Source organism: Ovis canadensis, chromosome 1, assembly GCF_042477335.2.
Source record: "Ovis canadensis isolate MfBH-ARS-UI-01 breed Bighorn chromosome 1, ARS-UI_OviCan_v2, whole genome shotgun sequence".
Lineage (NCBI taxonomy): Eukaryota > Metazoa > Chordata > Mammalia > Artiodactyla > Bovidae > Ovis > Ovis canadensis.
The window spans coordinates 186,342,307-186,365,049 of record NC_091245.1 but is presented as its reverse complement, the minus strand read 5'-3'; the positions used below and the strand labels follow the sequence as shown (position 1 = coordinate 186,365,049).

The following is a 22,743-nucleotide window of genomic DNA, read 5'->3' as shown; positions in this document are numbered from 1 at the left end:
TTGGCATGCTGTTGTCCATGGGGGTCACAAAGAGTCAGACATGACTGAGCAACTGAACTGAACTGAAAGTTGATTAAAATATCTACAGTAATCCCTTGTCTGACATCAATTATCGTAGCCTATAGTAGTATCAGTGAAGGTGATGTCGCTCAGTTGTGTCCGACTCTTTGCGACCCTGTGGACTGTAACCTACTAGGCTTCTCCGTCCATGGGATTCTCCAGGCAAGAATACTGGAGTGGATTGCTATTTCCTTCTCCAGGGGATCTTCCTGACCCAGGGATCAAACCCGGGTCTCCCGCATTGGAGGCAGACGCTTTAACCTCTGAGCCACCAGGGAGTAGTATCAGTACTATGGACTTCCCTGGTGGCTCAGATGGTAAAGTGTCTGCCTCCAATGCAGGAGACCCGGGTTCAATCCCTGGGTTGGGAAGATCTCCTGGAGAAGAAAATGGCAACCCACTCCAGTACTCTTGCCTGGAAAATCCCATGGGTGGAGGAGCCTGGTAGGCGACAGTCCATGAGGTTGCAGAGTCAGACATGACTGAGTGACTTCACTTTCACTTCCATAGTACTATGACAGCTTTGAGGAGCACTTCCAGTAGTGTAATTAGACTGGCTTTAGGTATTTAGGCCAGAATATTAAATTCTTTGTCATGGGAGAGTGAGTCTATGTGAATAACTTCTCTTCCAGTCTTATGTTCTGCTCCTTGATCCAAAGGGAACTCTCATGATTCATTGCATGTATTAACCAAAAGGTGTAATTCTTTCAGTGAATAGTCTATTATCTTCCTAACAGAGGTGCTGTTTACTTGTTTGGGTTTTAGTGAGATCTGGTTCTTGTTAATGATTTGTGAGAAAGAGGAAAGGCATGCCTGATCTTTAGGAAAGCAAACATAACCTTGAGTGAGTTCTTTGCATGGTCTCCAGGCTAGGGGAGGCTGCTCTCCTCTCTAAAGGGAGAAATAATTAGCTTTTTCTGGCCTAGAGGATATAAGAAATTTGGGGAGTTAAACCTTCTTAGGCTTGTCAACGCAAATACTCCCGTACGAGGTATCAGGGCCAAACCTCTCCTCTATCAGAACTCTTTTGGTACAGGAGTCATGCTGTTTCTGTACATTAGTCTCCTTTGAAGTTGTCTCACTCCAAAAAACGAACAAACAAACAAAACAAAACTGGAGTGTAATCTTCAGCACAGGCTTCCCTGTGGCTGCAGGATAAGAGGATTTCTTCAAAACCTACTATAGAGATCTTTATGGCTTTCATACTTCACCCTTAGTTGTCAGAGAAGAAAATAGCAACCCACTCTAGGATTCTTGCCTGGGAAACCCCATGGGCAGAGGAGCCTGGCAAGCTGCAGTCCATGGGGTTGCAAAGAGTTGGAAGCAACTGAGCACACACACAGGCATGTTTAGTTGATTAGTTGCCTTACTAGACAAATCATTTTCTTTTCACTGTTTCTGATGCACCTAACAGAACCTTACCTTGTAATTACCATTGCCACCTAATTCTGTCCGATATCCCACATCACCCGCCATACTTCATCTTCACTTATTATTCCAACATACCATAGGTGACAGTTTTTCTAATTTTGATGTTACAGCATGGCTGGTATTATTACCACTTCTCTGGTCACCAGTGATGGTGAATGAGTCAGGTCCAGAATCTCTAGGTACTTCTAGTACCAATTGTATTAGTGTGGGCTCTACCCAAAGATTTATGAGCAGGTAGTTTATTTGGGAGGTGATTTCAGGAAATAGAAGCAAGTAACTACACAGAGTTTAATAGGGAAAAACAAAAAGTCAATGTAAGAGGTAATCGTTGAGCATTATTGAGTCATGAAAAACAAAGAGTTTTGTCCTGCTGGGATCTACTGAAGTCATATGAAATGCCTCACTGAACTTGAATCTAAGGACTGACAGTGAAGAGTATTTATCCATCCACTCCCATCCCAGATTGACTGAGCATTGCCACAGAGCCGGTGCCCTCTCATTATGCAGTTTTAAATGAGCTATGCCTGAAAAGTTCCCACTGCAGGCCCATTCTTGAGCACCAGAGAAATCAGAGGGCAGTGGGCAAGGATGCAGAGCATGTCAGATGAAATGCTGTGTCAAAAGAGTCCAAGTCTACCTAGAAACATATCTTAGAGCCATGTCTGGGATCAGAAGTGAAGCCATAAAGATACAAAGCAGGTCTAAGAAGTATGTGATAGAGGGTTCACACGTATGCTTGTTTGACTCAGTAGTGAACTGAGTCAAAAATTTGACCTCCACCCCCTGCAAATTCTTATGACCCCAAAGCTCTTCTTTAGTTTGGATGAACTTGAACAAAATCTATAACAATTATTAAATCACATTAAGCTCTATTACATAATAGAGGTTTACAAGGTTTTACAGACAGAATTCAGGATATTTTCCAAGAATCTTTCTGGAAGAGACTGTGTGGTAAAACTCAATAGAAAACAACTTTAAAAATAACTGATAATTAGCACACAGTAAGGGTCATACAAATATACTGACACAAAACCCATGCTTTCTAAGGCTTTTATGAGAACATGATTTTTTTCAAAACCTTTCACAGCCAGAGTTAATTTATAAGCATTATTCTCTTAGGTTTTGAGACATGGCCTATGGACCTAAAGAATAATGTGGCAGAACTAATGTTTGTGTTTTGGCAAGACTTTATTTATTTATTTTTTAGTAATGCTGAAAGTGAATCACCCCTTTCAAGCTCAGGGGGATGTAATTAATGAGTGCAGAGAAGATGGAAAAAAACACCTCCCCTAGCACTGGAGTCAAATAATTTTGATGTAAAGAAACAAGCTTTTACATAACTGGAAAAGGCTTGAATTACACTCAGATCAAGGTCTCTAGATTCCCAATCCAATTTTCTTTCCATAGTCTCAAGGATTTAACATAAGCAAAAGTGAATTTAAGTCCTGACCCTTCCTTAACACATAACTTGAACATTCACGTGTCTTCTTTAGCTTCAGAATTTTCATTTGTAATATTATGATAATGAAGACAGCACTTTCTATCTCATGAGACTTCTATATGGGTTAAAATATCTAATGTGTATAAAGCTATATGCAAATCTATTGTGCTTATAGTGGTTGCTGATCAGCCCTAGGTTAACCATTGGTTTGACATCTGGAGCTTCTTGTCTTCCTGTTCATCATTTGCTCCTCCCTTCATGATTTTGTTGTCCAGCTAATTTCCAGTTTATCAGGGTTGTGCCCTCCCCTGCCACAACACCCGTTATTATGTGCTCTCTGTGCAGCTGTCCTTTATAAGAGGAGCTGATGAACAAATTCAGCCTAAGATGCAAATAAATGATTCTAAATTTTCAATGTTAATCTCCCTCCTCCAAGAAGTATTTAACCACAAAGAGCTGAAGGTCAGAACTGAAAGGACCATATACACATCAGATAAGTCCCCTCTATTTATAAATGAGAAAAAAATATAAGCCTAGAGTTGAAGAGACTTATCTAAGGACACAGAACTAGTTGGCATAAAAGCCACTGCTCAAACTAATTCTCTGGATTCACTCTCTAGTGGGATTTTACATGAAGTAAAAGGGGATTTGGGGAGACTTGTCTTGGGTAGATGCTTTTAAAGTTGCATTTCTCCAAAAAGCCAAATCACTGTCCCATTGCAAGAAAGAAAGACCTTGAAACACCCCAAACTCATAAGGATTTTCTCTAAATCTTTTAAGGCAGGATTGTCAACATTAGCTTTACTGGCATTTTAGACTGGATGGTGCTTTGTGGAGGAGAGCTGCCCTGTGCATAGTAGGGTGTTTAGCAGCACCTCTGGCCTCTACCCAATAGAAAGGAAGAGCTCCTTCTTCAGTTTTGACAATGAAAATGTTTCAGAGATTGCCAGATTCCCTTGGGAACCCATGGATCTGGGTCAGTCTACCAGTCAAGCTATTTACATGAACAAAGACAGTAGTCAGACTTTAGAGAAATCAGAATGAGCAACAGAAGACGGAGATGGTGATGACAGTTATGGCTTCAGGACCAAACTATAGCAGTGGGGCTATAATTTGTTCTCCTAATTTTCCTTTTGTAGTAGTTCCAGAAATCATCACCAGCTAGAACCCTGAAGTACCTCTGACTCTATAGGGTGAACATATCATGATAAACAAGTGAATCTGAATTGTACAAGGGGTAAATCACACTGGATGGATAGCTGCCCTACCCAGTTCCCTTTTATTGGCTGGTGGACTGATCCTTCACCTGCTGTGATTGGTAACTATTTATATTTGCCAAAGGATTACTCCTGGCTCTGTAAGCCACCTTGGCCCAGTGGAGTGCACTACCATCCCACAAGTACAAAAAGTCAGCCACCTTTAACTAACAGGGAGACTATACGGTGTGATTTCTGTGCCAGAACTTCTCCATAGGATCAAGTTGGAGCAACTCTCAACTGAGACTACTGTCTTGCATAGCTTTGTTTACTCTTAGTTTTTTCACTTCTCTTTTCTAGAGTGTGTGTATGTGTGTGTGTGTGTGTGTGTGTGTGTACACGTGCTCAGTTGTGTGTGACTCCTTACAACCTCATTCCACCAGGCTCCTCTGTTCATGGGATTTCCCAGGCAAGAATACTGGAGTGGGTTTCCATTACCTTCTCCAGGGGATCTGCTGACTCAGGGATTGAATCCTCATCTCCTGCATTGGCAGGTGGGTTCTTTACCAGCTGAGCCACCAGGGAAGCACTTTCCTTGAGAGCACCCTACAAAAAATCAGCTGTATGTATATGAATATATATTAACATATAAAGAAATAGTTTTCTAATTTGCTTTTTTTGTAAGTTTGATAATTTATATTTATAAGGATTTTATCCATTTTACATACATTTAACATATTTTGGTATAAAGTTATTTAAATTATCTTTCTAGTATCTGAAGCATGTTTTTGTGGTTAACTTTTTTTCATTCTTTGTATTAGCCATTTGTGTTCTTTTTTTGATTTTCAAGGATTATATAAATTTTAAGTCATTTTGAAGAATAAACATTGGACTTTGTTGCTTTGATTTCTACTTGTTGCATTTCAGTAATCTTCATCTTTTCAATTTTACTTAGGACGTTTTTGATATTCTTTAACTTCTTGAAATGGATACTTAGCTCATTGCTTTTCCAGCCTTACTTGTTTTCTAATATATAATTTTCTTAGGCTAGTGTCTTATTTTAGTGATTTTTAAAAAACAGAATATTCAGGAACTTCCCAGTTATATGTATTTTGCTTATATCTGATTTAATTTCACTGTGAGAAGAGAATACAATTTGTATGACTTTAATCCTGTGACATTTATTGAGTTATAATTTTTTTTTTGAGATTTGTTGAGCCTAGTGTGTCACCCAAATTTGTTAAATGTTTTAGTGCATTCCAGAATAATGTATCTTATACAGTTGATCAGTGTATGTCAAATTAGATCCAATGCTTTAAATTAAATCAAATTTACTATGATTTTATCAGATGTTTATCTTTGCTAATATTTTATCTTCTTATTCAATCAGTTATCTACAGTGATTATGGATTTGTGTATTTCTCTGTTTAGTTCTATGAGTCTTGTCATTGCATATGGTTGAGACTTTATTAGGTGCATACACTTTTAAAACTATTAGATATCCTTACTGGATGTACTTTTTTGCCTGTAAGAAATATGCCTTTTTTGTCTATTACTGCCTTCAGTTCTACTGTGTAGAACATTTTTAAAGTTATGGCACTTTTATCTTGATTCATATGTGAATATTACACAGTTAAACAAATTTAAACGAGTGGGTTGGGAAAAGGAAACAATTCTTTTTTACAGAAGAATGCCAACTACTAAACACAATGAAAATAATAGGACTAGAAAAATCGATTTTAAACAACTGGGCAAAGCAATCAATAATCATCAATTGATGCTAAAATAATTGAGTGAAATGTTGTTGGGGGACAAGATATTTAGAGTTTCCAACAATTACGGTCACTTTAGTTATTATGAAGTTGGGAGGTACTCTTAGAATGGAGAAGTCTAGTGGCTACCACCTTAACCAAATACTAACCAAATTTATCACTAATAATGGGGTAGTCTGATCTACCCCATTATTAATCTACAGGGTCAATCTAGATTAATCTACCCTGTGATTAATCATGTGCCTGTTAATGTGATACACTAGATGAGGACACAGCATCACCTATGTAATGCTTCTTAAAAGGTTTTGAAACTAAATGTAATCATGAAGAAATCAAGCCAAATCAAAATGTTGGGATGTTCTTCAACAAAGCTGGGGAATTTTTCAAGCGAAAATTTTTCTGTATCCCACACTTTTGAGTATTGGAGAAGAAAATGAGTGGACACAAATGTAGTTAGATGGCAAAAAGTGACTTAATTAAGGTGAAGGGTACATTACATTATTCTTGCAACTTTAGTTGATGTTAACTTTTTTAAAAAATGAATTAGTGGGGGCAAATAATTTAATTTTAGAAAATGTGTGTGTGCCTAGTAGCTTAAGTTGTGTCCAACTCTTTGTGACCTTTGGACTATAGCCTGCCAGGTTCCTCTGTCCATGGGATTCTGCAGGCAAGGATGTTGGAGTGGGTTGCCATAATCTCCTCCAGGGAAGCTTCCCAACCCAGGGATTGAACCCATGTCTCTTATGTCTCCTGCACTGGCAGGTGGATTCTTTACCATTAGTGCCACCTGGGAAGACCCTTAGAAAATGGAAGCATTCCAAACAATTTGCTGACAATAGAGCAGATAAATGAGTTGTGGTCTGTTAGTCAATGATATACCTTACAGTAGTAAGTATACATTATAGATATAAGCAATATAAATGAACCACAAAAACATGAAAACTGTCATAAAAATACATACATAATGATCTATTATTATAAAACTCAAAACTAAGTAAGTTGTATACCATATTTTTGCATGATAAGACTGAGAAAGAAAAGCAGGGCAATGCTGAGCAGAGGGGATGTAATGCAATCATAAAGGGATATATAGAAATCATCTAAGGAACAGGTAGCATTATATTTCTTAAAACAGTGGTTAGTGTATAGGTAGGTGTTCATGCAGTTTTTGTTCTAAACTATGCTGTATATAAGTTTTATAGGGCTTCCCTTTTGGCTCAGCTGATAAAGAATCTGCCTGCAATGAAGGATACCTGGATTTGATGCCTGGGTCAGAAATATCTCCTGGAGGAGAGAATGGCTACCCACTCCAGTATTCTGGCCTAGAGGATTCCATGGACAGGGTGGTCCATGGGGTCACAAAGAGGCGGACATGACTGAACAACTTTTACTTTCAATTTTCAGATAAGATATAGTTCATAATAATCAATAAAAATTCAGGAATTTCATAAAATTTTAGAGAATGTAACAGTTTAAACAATATGTGACTTACAAGGTTTTATTATCAGGAGCCATTGGTGGCTTCCCTGGTGACTCAGACAGTAAAGCGTCTGCCTGCAACGTGGGAGACCCGGCTTCGATCCCTCTATCAGGAAGATCCCCCAGAGAAGGAAATGACAACCCACTCCAATACTTTTGCCTGTAAAATCCCAAGGGCATAGGAGCCTGGCTGGCTACAGTCTATGGGGTTGCAAAGAGTTGGACATGACTGAGTGACTTCACATTGAAAAAAAATTATTTATTTGACTGTATGGGGTCTTTAGTTGTAGCACAAGGGATCTTTAGTTGCAGTATGTGGAATCTAGTTCCCTGACCAGACCCCTGCTCAGGACCCCTGACCTAGGCCCTCTGTATTGGGAGCATGGAGTCTTAGTCACTGGACCACCAGGAAGTCCCAAGAGCCTTTTTTTTTTTTTTTTTAAGAAAAGACGTATGTTCATGTTCTTTTTTCTTGAGCCCTAACTGTGAGGGTAGTTAACTGTGAGGGTAGTTATTTAGGAGGAGACTGGGTGGGATGGAGACTAGGAGAATGGAAGAAGGCTAAGGAGTTATCTTTCTTTCCATTAAACTCTTCATCGTGAAATCCACTTGGATAAATATCCTTTATAAATGGCTATTTCTCCTGCTCATGTACTTGTAGTCACGTCTTCCCTGTCCTACCAAATCCAGTACTGATTTATTTAGCCAGATTTTCTGTGTTTTATATGTAACCCTGAGGAAGAAATGGGACTTGATACACATCACCTCTGTCCTTGAGTTTTGCTTTAAAATGTCACTAAAGCTCCTTTTACTTAATATTGATTAACTTTTTCTCTGCTTAAATTATTTACTATAGAAAAAATGAGTTAATCTCAGCACTTTTCTGAATTCTGCATGAAGGAAATATTACAGAAAATTTCTTATTTGATAATCTGTATTTAGATCAGAGAATTAAAGCAGTTTTAATAAAGTTAAGTCATTTCTTATTAATGCATGCAGGTTTTATAAGCAATTTAAAAGATTCAGGGGTAGACTAACTTGTGGAATTTGTTTGAATCTTTAATTTAAGGTCTTTTCTATCATTAAAGATAGTTTATCTCTGCTATTTGAGGGTGGGCTTCTGTTTGCTTTCAAATTTCTTTCATGAACAGTGAAAATGGAAGACTAATGAACTCCTAGGCAATTTAAATGCTACCCAATTCTACCAGATCTAAATGTAAGAGTACTGTAGGAAGAGGGGTATTGATTCTTCAGAACACAAATTCCTACCCTGAACAGCAATTCCCAGCTCCAGAGTCAGCACTGCAGTTTCTAGGAAAGGGATTTCTGACATTTATTATTCCTGCATTCAGATATTCATAGAGATGGTTTCACCATATTTGCAATGGTAAGGCCTCCTTCAGTTTAATCAAAAATAGCTTATCTTGCACTTTTAAAAGCATATCAAATGTGAAGGAATAATCATTAAACCTTTTATTTTTATGAAGCCTTCTGAGATTTGTGAGGAAAGGCAACATGCAGTACTTTGTAAATGTCAGATCTCTTTACAGAAATGCGAAGGAGGTATTGCAGGCTGTCATCTGTTCTTCATGCTGCCTACTGACCCTCGTTGGGAGCTACCAATTCCCCAAGATTCTGTGGCCGCTGAAATAAATAGCTCTCTCAGGCACAAAGCAAAATGTTAGACAACATACAGTGGAACAGAGTCCACTTTAATTACACTATGCATCGTGTCTCATAAAGAAGTAGGGATCTGAAGGGTTAGACATTGAAGGGCAGTTCCAGCTGGCAGGCAGTGAAGCAGAATATTTCAAAACGACTGTGGAAATAACCTAAACAGCATAGCAAGAAATAGTAAGTTTCAGGCATGTGAAGAAAGAAAAAGGATGCAGTTTTGGAGGTGGAAGAACAAATGGGTGTGAATGTTAAAACTAAGAATTTGATTGTGCTGCTTTCAGGTACATTTGAGTAGCTTAGAGGATGGATCTCAAAACAGAGTCATATGGCAGTTGTGGCTGCATCTCCATCAGCAGCTTCCTCATCGTTTGGATTGTCTCATGGGGTGCAGAACATAGTCCTAGCCAAGAAGCTACCTACTTTGTTTCTTCAGATTTATTATTTTTAAGGTGTATAGATTTTTATGACTTATTTATTGCTTTGGTTGTGGTGGGTCTTTGTTACTACACATGGGCTTTCTCTGGCTGTGGAGAGCGGGAGCCACTCTTTAGTCACAGTGCATGCTCTTCTCGTTGCAGTGGCTTCTCTTGTTGTGGAGCACAGGCTCTAGGGTGTGTGGGCTTCAGTTGTTGCAGCAAATTGGCTGCAGTTGTGGTGCATGGACTTAGTTATTCCATGGCATGTGGGATCTTCCTGGATCAGGGATCAAATTGGTGTTCCTGGCATTGCAAGGTGATAACCGCTGGAACACCAGGAAAGCCCCGCAAAATTGTTTTTAATAATAGATTATTTCACTAACCAAAGGTCCTGCTTTGCATGAAAATGTGTTTGGTCACTTGAGATCTAGATAAAGCTACTCATTTATGGCATAGTGAACAAAGTAGTTTTAGTCTCACAAAGCCCAGGAAGTAGCTATGAGGCTTCCTGGATAAATTGACATTAGGTAAGTTATACAGTTTTGCCATTTCTAATAATTACATTCATCAGAAATTTTAACCTGTGAAACCAGATTGTAATCAGCAACACAAAAGTTTGCATTATGCCAGTTTTGTGGGTCATGGTGTCTTTTTATTAATCATATTTCTTGGGTTTTGTACTAGCTAATTGAATTATTGCATTTAAAAAGCTTTAATGTCATATTAACCTCAAGCCTTCTCCCTTTATTTAGAATCTTATCTTGATTTGCTCAGTTTGCTATTAACACATTTTTCAATTCTAGTAACTCTGAAGCAGTTATTATTACTCGATCCATCTTCCTGCATTCAAAGCCCAATAGTTAATCTATCCTTTCTCATGAACTATCTCCATTAGTTTTATTCTCCTTTGAGTTCTAATATTTGTAAGGCTTCAAATCTCAGAAGTAGTTCAGATTAGCCTCTAGTCCAGTGTACAAAATTCCTCAAAATGATCTCTTCTAATTGATTCTCTAATATCTGTATGAACATGGAACTCTTCGTCCTTTCCATTCTTAATATATATAACTTCTAGAATCCTAAATCTTATACTGAACCAAAAGAAATGATATGATGTGGTTGGATAATTACTTTTCTGGGAATCCGGAGATCCTGATCTGTCATTTTTAAATGTGTGACCTTGGAAAATGTACTGTACATCTTTGTGTGAGCCTTTACTGAAAGTTCATTTTATTTTAATTTTCTGTCAGTAGTTTTCAAATTTCCAGCTCCATGTATTTATCTTACAGTGAAGTAATTTTCAAACTGTGGCTCCTAGAGCAGTAGTAGGGCCAACATCACCTGAGAAATATTAATAGTTAGAAAAATTCATAGTCTACCTGACACAGGTATTGAAACAGAAATTTGGGAATGGGGTCCAGCAATCTGTGTTTTAGAAAGTCTTCCGGGTAATTTTAATGTGCACTAAAGTTTGAGAACCCCTGTCTTAGTTGTTTGCAAAATGAATTCATAGGATTAAGACTTCCATCAAAAAAAATATATATCAATAATATAGAATAATAAAAAGATGGCAAAAAACTGAGCTACTAAGAAAGTGAAAGTAAAGTCACTCAGTCCTGTCCGACTCTTTGCGTCCCCATGGACTGTAGCCTACCAGGCTCCTCTCTGCATGGGATTCTCCAGGCAGGAGTACTGGAGTGGGTTGCCATTTCCTTCTCCAGGGGTCTTCCTGACCCAGGGATCGAACCTGGCTCTCCCACATTCCAGGCAGATGCTTTAGCCTCTGAGCCACCAGGACTAGAACCTTGGTCCAAATAATCCTGAATGAAAAAGAAATACAAAATAGAAAAATCAGAAACTTTAAAATAAAAGAAAGTTTTACAAAGTTATATAAATCCTTAATGTTTTTAGATGTGATTGGAAGTGGCCATTTAAGATTTAATTCCTGATTATTTGTGGCTAATATGTAGAAAACAGCTGTAAAATGAGTTTATTTTCTGCAGTTTTGCCTAACTCAACTGTTAGTATTAATAGCTATCTTTAAAATTCCTTACAGTTTCTACACATATGATTATGTCATCTGTGAATAAAGGCAGTTTTGCTTCTTTCTTATTCTACTTTATTTATGCCTTGCATTTTTGTTTTCTTACCTTATTTTACTGACAAGTACCGTCAGTGTGATATTGAATAGAAGTGGCAAAATTGAGCCCCCAAATAAGTTAATGACTATGAAAGTGCTATGGAGAAGGAAATGGCAACCCATTCCACTATTCTTGCCTGGAGAATTCCATGAGCAAGCCTGGTGGGCTACCGTCCATGGGGTCACAAAGAGTCAGACACAACTAAGTGGCTAATTTTGCTTTTTTTTTTTCTTATGAAAGTGCTATAATATTAGATTGTTGACATTGTTTATTATTTCCTATATATGTTAGCCTAATTGGATAGCTGTCAATAGATATAGGAAAGTTTCTTATGTTCCTGAAGACAGCATAATTCATAGTTATGAATTTTTGAAAGTTGCAGTTTGGCCTAAGCCATTTCCTAGTTTCATAGTTTTTAGGACTCTTTTAACTTTAACTTTTTAACTTTTAAAGATGCAGTTACATGGAGAAAATTATGTTTGCCTCATAACATGTTCTAGACATGACTCAGATTCAAATTACAGAATGTGACCCCCATGGATTATGGCCTACCAGGCTCTTCCATCCATGGGACTTTCCAGGCAAGAATACTGGAGTGGGTTGCCACTTCCTTCTCCAGGAGATCTTCCCGACCCAGGGATTGAACCCGGGTCATCCGCATTGTAGGCAGATGCTTTACCAGCTGAGCCACCGGGGAAGTCTCTAATCCAACTTAGCTAGTTTCAGTTAAAAGCATAATAAAAGAAATTTACTATTGAAAAAAAATTGCAGTACATTTGCCTTTAGGTCAAGCAATGTTTTTAGGCCTCATCTCCCACCCCAATCCCACCTCCACCCCCATCTTCAGATTTCCACAGCAAGCCCTCTGCATTTGGTAGCCAGTAAGACCCCCAGGGGCTTCAGGTGAAAATATGCCTTAAAGATAGAGAGAGTGCCTCTTTCCTGATAATTCTAGTAAAATCCCAAGAAGTGATGTGTGTAGCCAGGAGACGTCATATTCTGATTGTCCATGTCTAGGTTGTCTGTGCATTTTTGGAACCAGAGGGGAAATTCAGTACCACTTGTATTACTAGTCTAAGAGAGGAAATGGGTTGGTTCACCAAGAGAAGATGCAGTTACTATCAAAAGGAAGGAGAAGGCATTCTGAGACGCAAATAAACAAAAAGCAATAAAATAGATTGCTACTAAACAAATTTGTTCTATTGAAGCAGGGTTTCACTAACTACTGGTCTTCCTTGGTGGCTCAGAGATAAAGAATCTGCCTTCAGTGAAGGAGACAGCAGTTCCATTCCTAGGTTGGCAAGATCCCCTGGAGAAGGAAATGGCAACCCATTCCAGTAATCATGCATGGGAAATCCCATGGACAGAGGATCCTGGTGAGCTATAATCCATGGGGTTGCAAAACAGTTGGACATGACTTGGGACTGAACAACAAAAATCACTAACTACCACCACCACGTCTCTGATTTTTACTACAGAAAGAATTTATGATACTTTGTAATATCTATGTCTCTCATATGTTCTATAGCATATGAGAGAATGTAAGTTCTTTAACAGGATTACATTCAACTCTTTGGAGAAGAATCTTAAGACCCAGAAAATTTGTTGTCTTTGTCGTTCACACTGTCATCCTATTCTAATGATCTCCTATCATTTGACACTCTTTTTGATTCTCCTCTATCTCTACAGAATGACTTTTTTTCATCTTTCTATAGCCTAATCTAGGAGGCCTTGCTACAATAAACAGTAATGGTATCAAGTTCCCCCCAAAGGAGGTGGCAAATGGTGCTAAAGGTTACATGTTGTAGTAGAAATTTTAGGTTGATGACTTCAAGTAGAAGGGTCTTTTCCTCCAAAGTGTGTACACAGTATACATTTTATAGATCACCACAGATCACATACACAAAAATAAAACAATTATGACAAGAGAGAACATGTACTTGGCAAAAGGCAGCGTTTTGCTGTCCTGTCTTTTGCAAAACCTATTGAAATGGAACAAAGACTTCTGTAAAAACAATTTAGTCAATGTTTTGCCTGTAAATTTTATGTTTGAAGTATTGAAGAGATAACTGGTATTTGGAGCTCAGAATTAAAGAATGGACTATATTGGTTTGTTACAGTGGAGAACCTTTTGTCTGGACCATACTAATTCTTTAGCTCTACTATTTAAAGGTCATTCCCAGTTTCTAATTTGCAGGGTGCAGGAACAACTATCAGAGAGCATTATTATATACTCCAATTTTTTGTGTATATAAGAAACTCACTTCTTACATTCAGAATTCTCACTTCAGATTATTGGTGCAGGCATTTTCAGCAAATTTCTTGTCTCTCTAAAGTCATGATTTAAAAAAAAGACAATTTTATTATTTCTGTATGTAAATGTCTGCACTATACTTGATACACAAAGAAAATTCTAATCTTCTGAGTAGATAAGACCAGAAAAACAGCATTATTTTCAGCATTCCTTCATGGATTGTTTCTTAGTTACTTCTGAATGATTCAGTCTCTCAAAGAACTCAGAGTCTTGGGAGATATTTTTTTAATAGCATAAATAATGGATACAGTAAAATACACAGCAATGCTTTGTTCTCCCCCAAGTTTCTTTCTTTCTTGAGTAAGCCAAATGAAACAGAATGGAAAACAGATAAGGAAAAAAGAAGCTCATGCTCAGAAATGGTGAGTCAGTGCAAATCTAGATTCCTTAGCTAGATAGATGACCTCATTGCTAGGAGTAGTTATATATGAGACATGAATTTTAGCCTTGCAGATATTCCTTTACTTTGGATTCCACGCAAGGGAAATTGAGTTATCTCTATCACCTTGAGGAGAATCCCTATTTCTGTGTCAGAGTTTAAATAAGAACAAAAGATGCAAACCTTTCTCCAGTTGCCACTAGTTCTCTATGACCCCGTCTGAGAAATAGTTTGAAGAAAAATTGGTTAATTCTCATTGGAATTGACATGAGCAATCTTCCTTAAGGGTCCATGATTTTATGATCACTTTTAAACTTTTCTGGTCTTTTAGGGTATCCTGTGCTCTCTTCTGTCTCACATTCTCATGTTGTCTCGTACATCAACATGAACAAGAGCATCAGGGACTTAAGTGCTCTTACCATGAGAATATACTGAGTCATGGACTATGAAATAATCTTTCTTCCTCTAGATAGCTTTAGGTAATTTATGGGCAATTTTTTTCTTTTATTCCTTAGTTTAAAATTTATTTCATTTTCCTGGTCATGTCTATAAGCCATTAAAATTATTTTTTTAAATAAAGAAGATTAAAATGTCTAAAGTCACTTGATAATTTTAAGTCTAACTTTTCCCTAGCATGTAAAACTGAGATGCATGAGTATCTGGCTTGCTAACAAGTTGTTTTAAGTTCATTATAAACCATTTGCTTGGAACCTAGAATGTCTTTTCTTTACATCAGAGTGGTGCTTAAATTTCAAAACTGGTATATAAAATCATCTTTAACCTTTAATTTATCTGACATATAACTATAAAATTGAACTTTATATATAAAAATGTTTTCTGAGGGAAAAAAAAAAAAAAAGCCCTGACTTACATTTGAAGATGGCAGGAGCACTTCTCATCTACATTGCAGTGGAAATGACTCACTGCTGTGGTGGGTGATATAGTCTGAAGTAGGGCTTCCCAGGTGGTGCTAGTGATGTAGAACACTTCTGCCAGTGCAGGAGATGTAAGGGATGCAGGTCTGATCCCTGGGTTGGGAAGATCCCTGGGAGGAGGGCAGGGAAGCTCACTCCAGTATTCTTGTCTGGAGAATCCCTTGTATTGGGAAGCCTGGCAGGCTACAAAGAGTCACAAATACAACTGAAGTGACTTAGCAGACATGCACACATGCAAAATCAGGGCTCCACCCAGAAGACATTTTGAGTTTATGACTGCAGGAAACATACAAAGAATGAAAATCAGCAGCTTTCCTTGGGAAGCTCTGTCAGGTGCTCCCCAAAAAGAGATTTACCCGAGTCTGGTTCTTGTTTTGAAATATCTAGTCTGGTGGTTAGGATGGGGTTGGGGAAAGGAAGTACTCAGAAGTTTGTGCTTAGCCCAATGGTAGTATTTATAATACCGTATTTAACAGCTTGATTATTTATCTCCCTCTCCTAGTGTACAGAGCATTTTAGGTCAAGATTATATTCAATTCATAGCCATAGCCACAGTTCCAGCAACAATAACTAGCACATAGAAATGCAAAATAAATATTGGTTAATCAATGAGCTAGGAATGAAGAGGAGCATAAGTAGGATGTTGAGCGTGAAAGTTGGAGAATTTCAATAATTGAGGTTCATAAAGCTCAGAAGCTGCAAAGGTCCATGGAATTAATTTGCTCTTCACCATCTTCCAGGTTGCGCCTTTTCTCTTCTGTGACCACCCCTGCTTATCTCTACAGCTTGTCCTAGTTTCCTTCCCAGTGGAATAGAGTGCCCAGTTTCTGTGCCTGAAGCAATCACAGAGACGTTTTGAGATTTTTGAAGTGATTTTTTGAATAGTGACAAGGAGGAAATATATGAGTACTAGATCGTCCTGATATGTTTATTCTTTAGAGCTTATATTTAGATTATAAACAGCAAGACTGTTCTGTATATCCATGCTGACTCTTTCCATCCACAAAAGACTGATGGAAAAATTCATTTGCATTTCATTGGAAAACTCTTGACCAGACTTTCTGAGCATTTTATTGTAAGAACTGGACTAGGGCTGGTGGCTCAGAAATAGAAGTAGGAAGGTGAGAAGTGAGGGTAGGACCCAGAAATAAATAGAATAGTGTCACCTAACTCAAGTAGTGCTCTGTGTGTGTGTGTGTGTGTGTATGCATGCATAGGCAAGGACTATGGAAAATGAAAGAAATGGTCACATTATTAGACCCTCTTACTTCTCATCCTCCTTGTTTCAGCTCTGCTTCCAAGATCCCAGCTGAGAGTTACTTTTGTGTGGTAGCAGATACTGCTTGATCTGAGTAAAAGAAGAAGAGACTGAGTTGAGTACCAAGTGGCAGTGAGTAGGGAAGAGGATTATCTGATTTCCAGGGGACCAAGCACTTGGAAAGGACACAAATGCAAGCCACACATGAGACTTACACATTTAAGGATAACCTTACTCTGATGTACTTGGTTATGGGAGTTTGTATTAAAACATTTTTGTGGAACCATCAATGAGAGACTGTTCCTCCCTGTTAATCCCAGAACTGTCTTCACATGTTCACTCTCTTCCAAACTGATCCCCGCCTGATGGTCTTGGGTTACACTCTTCCTTGTCAGAATGATGCTCCATTTATATCGCTGGATATAAGTAGGGATGAATGAGAGGTAGCATATTTTTCCTTACTGCTTTATGTTAATTGTTTCTTCAAATCACTTAACAAGTCTGTATCAATATTGCAGTGTTTCCTAAAAAGTTGGGAGTAATAAGAGAGTTACAATAGTGAGTTCACATGATCACCTCACAAAAACTTAACATTGGGTATTTGGCATGTCAGTTTATAAACAGTTACATCACTGGAAGGCTGTAATTGACCCAGTTTGGGGCAGCTGTCCACTGGATTATTCAGATGTGGCCAACAGTGTAGAGCACTTTGCTTCAGCCATCCTGTCCCCCAACTCCTTTCCTTGGCCACTCAGCTGTTTGTAGGGTAGTGAACTCACTTTGAACTTGGTAGCATCTTCCTGGTTGCTATATTGCTACGTGCTAGGATAGTCCCTAGGCATATAAAGGTGTCTAGTATTTCCTAGTAACGTGAATGAACTTGGTAGATTTCTCTGGAACTACATGTTTGTACCAGTCTGAAGGAAGAGGTAAGTATTGGTTAGACAGTACACATATAGAGAAAAGGAAAGAAAGAAACAAACAAAAAACCCCAAATGAAAAATTTCTACCCCCAAGCCACTAGGATTTTCCTTTTGGACCCCCATCCCATCATGCTAGGCTCCAGACTCCAGCCTTCTATCACATTACTCAACCTTCTCTTATTCCACTTTACCTTCCTCCTTCCTCCTGCCATATCCCCAAATTCTTCTTATTATTAGTTTAATTATCTCTTTCTCTCTTGCTGGGCAATGCTCTTAACATTTTACTCCTTGCATGTAATACAGATGAACAAGGCAGCTTCTTAAATTAAAGCCAGAGAAACTTTAGTACCAGTTGTTCAGATAATTGAGAGAATGATTTTCTCATTAATATGTTTTATCATGCCTTACTGAACTCTAACTTGGTACCAGACTGGACTCTTACACAAAGATGAAGGCAACATTAAAGCTGACTTATGTGTTAAAATCTAAGAAGGAGACAAAAGTAAAAGATGGTTTATTGATATGTGGATACACCAGTGGTAGAACTAGCCACTGGGCATTATGTGTACACTGAGGAACCTGGTGGCGAGCATCTGATTGGCTTCCTTAACAATCGAGTTACATTTAAAAGGAAATTGAGACTAGTCCAGAGGAAGGAGATGGATAGATTTGATAGAGATAAGAAAAATTATTGCAAACAGGGTCAATATAGGAAGGGGAGAGATAGCATAGCCAGTATGAGTACAACAGTTTATTGTCACTGAAATATAATTTGAAAGGACTCATGGGACAATAAAGCATAATGATAGGCAGAGATAAGCTTATGGAGTGCCTTCTATGTCACATAGAGTAGCTTGACCTTTGTATTGTAGATGTTTTAAGGAGGGGGCTAAACATATTACTTGGATGGTAGAGTTGAATATGGACCTGAAAGAAGAAGGAATAGCAGTCAAGAGAGATGTTCAATACTTAAGTTAGGGAAGTGATAGCAAGGATGTAGCTGGTAGAAGTTGGATTGGTTAATTATTTAGAAGATAAAATCTGTACAATTTAATGGCTGGGTTTGTTGAGCCAAGGGAGGGGTTATCTAAGGAGGGCTGCCTATGGTAGTGATTGAATGTGGATATTATAAGAAAGGAGGAGATAACTTCCTTTCACATCTTTGGAAGAAATTTCATTGTTATCACTCATTAAGATGCAGATCCAGTTTTGTGTTTCTGAAAAGTTAGTAACTGTCTTTTTTAAAATATGTTTTCAGTGATGGTTTTGGAATCTTCCCAGGGAAAACTTGTGTACTTGATATATTGGCCAGTATTTAACATGAAATCCATCAATATTTCCAATCACAATAAATATACTATAAAGACAAGTTCAATGCTTATCTTAATTGGCTAACAGATAATCAGGCTCATGGTGCTGTTTAATCCATTAGCATTAACAAGGTGGAGGTAGGTTTTATCAATACTGACACTTGTTCAGATTCCTAGGTCCCTGAAAGTAAGAATTTACAATCACGACTTATGCTTCTCCATTAACAACAGTGTGTTAACCTGGATTGTTTCAAACTCTAAAATTCTGTTGTAGCACACTGTGAAATTTACTGCCAGTATTTCCTTATATTAGTACTTTAGGGCCTCTGTACTCAAAGAGTGGTCTGTGCACAGTAGCATCCATGTTGCCTCTGCATGTATACATGCTAAGTCACTTTAGTTGTTTCCACCTCTTTGCAACCCTATGGACTGTAGCCCATCAGGCTCCTCTGTCGCTGGAATTCTCCAGGCAAGAACACTGGCGTGGATTGCCATGCCCTCCTCCAGGGGCTCTTTGTGACCCAGGGATCCAACCCGTGTCTCTTATGTTTTCTGCATTGGCAGGCATGTTCTTTGTCTCTATCACCACCTGGGAAGCCCCTGTAGGCTTGTTTAAAATGCAGAATCTTAGGTCCCACTCTAGATCTACTGAATCAGAACCTGCATTTTAGCTTAATTCCCAGGTGATTAAGTGTGCATTAAAACTTCAGAAGCACTTTCCCTGGATGTTGGTTTCTCTGAACAGAACAATTACATGGAGGACTTCAAGCAGAGGATCTTAAATCTGAATAAGTTCCCTGCTGAAAACAATGATAAACATTGGAAAATAACTTTAAGACCTTGGAGGGCAACCACAAACAGGAGATACTGGAGCAATTAGACTCTTAAATGAAGAGAACCACTTAGAACAAGAACTACATTTATACAACTTTACTCCAAGGCTGCTCTAAAACTACTCAGTTAGTACAATGTGGTTAAAGGTCAATGAGAAAACCAGAATCCTATTGATCTGAGGAGTTCATAGGTGCAAACATGGCTAGAAAGAAAATAAAATTCCACAAAGTTGGGAACCACAGAAACAGCACTCCAAAGTTTGATGTAAACCATACTCAAATCTTTGGCTGATTTCTATAAGTTACTCACAGGGTTTGGATCTCTAAGTAGCCAAATGAAAACAAATATGAAAAAAATGAAGGAATTTGATAAAGATATTGGCTGCAGAGACAGATCCATTAATGTTTCATACTTTTTTGTTAATTTCTCATCTTTACTAGTGTCCTCCTACTTTACTCTGCTTTTCTAGCCTTGGAAAGTAAAAACATAGGTCATGGATTCTCTACCTTTCTCTTTCCTAATATAATCATGAAAGATTATATATTTTCCTGTAAGAACTCCTTTATCAGCATCCCACATGTTTTGGTATGTTGTAATTTCATTACAATTCAGTTTGGACTGTTTTTCTAATTTTCCTGTGATTTATTCTTTGACCCATAGATTATTTAGAAGTGTATCTTTCAATTTCCGATAGACTCTTAATCTGTTTACTTCAGATTTACCATCATTGTGGCAGTAGAAGGTACTTTGTATGATATTGGCTGATTTAAATTTATAGAGAGGCTAGTGTCATGACCCAGGATATGACCTATCTTGATAGATAAACCATGTATACTTAAACAGATTGTGTTTTCTGAAGCTGTTGATTATACTACTGTATAGAGATAAATTCAGTAAAAATTTATTGAGAGCATTTCTCATATCTTTTATGTATTTACTGATATTTGTATAGTAGTCTATCCATCAATGAGAGAAGAGTGTTAAAATCTTCATTTATAATTGTGGAATTAGCTAGTCTTCCTTTAATTCTGTCAGCTTTCAACTAAAACAATTTGAAGTTACGATTTAGGTCCTATCTCTATTTCTTATCGTTATGTCTTCCTGATGAAATAGTTCCTTAATTATTCTTTTCTATATCTGGTAATATTTTTTATCTTAAAATCTATTTTATTTTACATAAGTAGGATTATCCAGCTTTCTTATAATTGCTGTTTGTTTAATGAAGTAAAAATGTTAGTCACTCTGTCGTGTCTGACTCTGCGACACTTTGGACTTTAGCCTGCCAAGCTCCTCTGTCCACGGGATTCTTCAGGCAAGAATACTGGAATGGGTAGCCATGCCCACCTCAGGGGGATCTTCCTGATCCAGGATTCAAGCCCACGTCTCCTTCATTGCAGGTAGGTTCTTTGCTGTCTGAGACATATGGTGGTGCTAGTGGTAAAGAACCTGCCTGCCAATGTAGGAGACATAAAAGACAAGAGTTTGATCGCTGGGTTGGGAAGATCCTCTGGAGGAGGGTGCAACAACCTACTCCAGTATTCTTGCCTGGAGAATCCCATGGACAGAGAAGCCTGGCAGACTACAGTCCATGGGGTTGCAAAGAGTCAGACATTACTGAAATGACTTAGCACACACACATGCTTGGATTTAGCTCTCTTTTATTATTTATTTCTGTTCATTCCCTCTTTTTTCCTCCATATTTTGGGATTATTTGAATATATTTAAATTCATTAAAATGATCTATTGACTTTTTAAGCTATGCTTGTGAATATCTTCTGGCAGTTGCTATGTGGATTCAATGTATATCCCTAATTTTTTATAGGCTACTTTTCCTGTGGTTACTCTATAGGTCTATTTATCCAGTCAGCGAACCCTCTCTATCTGTCATACACACATTACGAAGTACACAACAAAGCATAACTTTTGCTTTAAATAATCACATATATATATACATACACACATATATATATATATATTTTAAACAAATTAAGAGAAAAGGACATCTTTTGTGTTTATTTTTATTTGCCATTTCCAATGTTCTTTGTTACTTCTTGAATATCTGAATCCTGTTTGGAATTATTTTCACTCAGGTCGAACAATTTCAATAAGCATTTTTGGCAATAAATGTTTGACAAATTCCCTTATTTTTCTGTTTTTGAAATTGCAATACATTGATTTTTCTTCCCAGAACCTTGAGAATGTAATCCCATTGTCACTCACCTCTATAGTTTCTGATGAGAGGACAACAGTTATGTAAATTGGTCTCATTCTGAATAAAATGTGTCATATTCCCCTGCTGTTTTCAAGATGTTCTCTTTATCTTTGGTATCAACAGATTAGCTATATGTGTAAGTATGGTTTTATTCATCTTTAGATGGCTTGAAGCTTTGTAAGTTTCTTAAAACTATATGTTTATACTTTTTACCAGACTGGGAAAATTCAGCATTATTCTCAAATATTTTTTCTGCCTTGTTCTCTTTCCTCTCACATTGTAATCTGCTTATTTTGATTTTTATCTGTTTTTAACTTTGCTGATTTTTTCTTTTAATTTGTACTCTTTTCTAAGTCTATTCAGTGACTTTTTCATTCAAAACCTATATTTTTCAGTTCTAGAATTTTCCATTTTTTAATATTTTTTTAAATTTCTCAGTTAGGATTCTTTTTTTAAAAAAAATTATGACCATATTTTCCTATATCTCACTGAGTATAGTAATGAGGGCTACTTTGAAGTTCTTGACAACTAACTCTATTTTTCAGTAATTTCGATACTGGCCTCTATCAATAGTTTTTTCCTTCCTAAAATGGGTTTCATTTTGCTGTTTTGTTGTATTTCAAGTAATTTTAGATTATACCCTGGACACTGTGAATGTTGTGTTATGGGGGCTGGAATTCAGTTATGTAGCTGAGAAAAGTATGTACATTTTTTTTTAACAGACAGTTACTTGGTCAGACTTAACTCTAATTCTGGAGTGAAAACTCAAATCTCAGTTAAGTTTTAAAATTTTTTCCATTAGCTGGTTTGCTTACACCTACCTTTTTGTCCTGAATGTTTGCAGTTTGGCACTCAGGTAGAGATTTGTGCAAAGTTTGTACACAAAATTTGATTCCATGGCTCTATATTTTTTTGTGATTCCTGTTTCCCACACACATTATATGTTCCAGAAGCTGGACTGCCCCAAC

General features: G+C 37.5%; 1 non-coding gene across 1 annotated transcript; it reads left to right on the top strand.

The window, feature by feature from the left end:
* Positions 1-359: 359 nt before the first annotated feature.
* On the top strand, positions 360-431 carry TRNAW-CCA (transfer RNA tryptophan (anticodon CCA)). The gene has a single exon. It is a non-coding gene; the product is annotated as a tRNA-Trp (tRNA).
* The last annotated feature ends 22,312 nt before the right edge of the window (positions 432-22,743 follow it).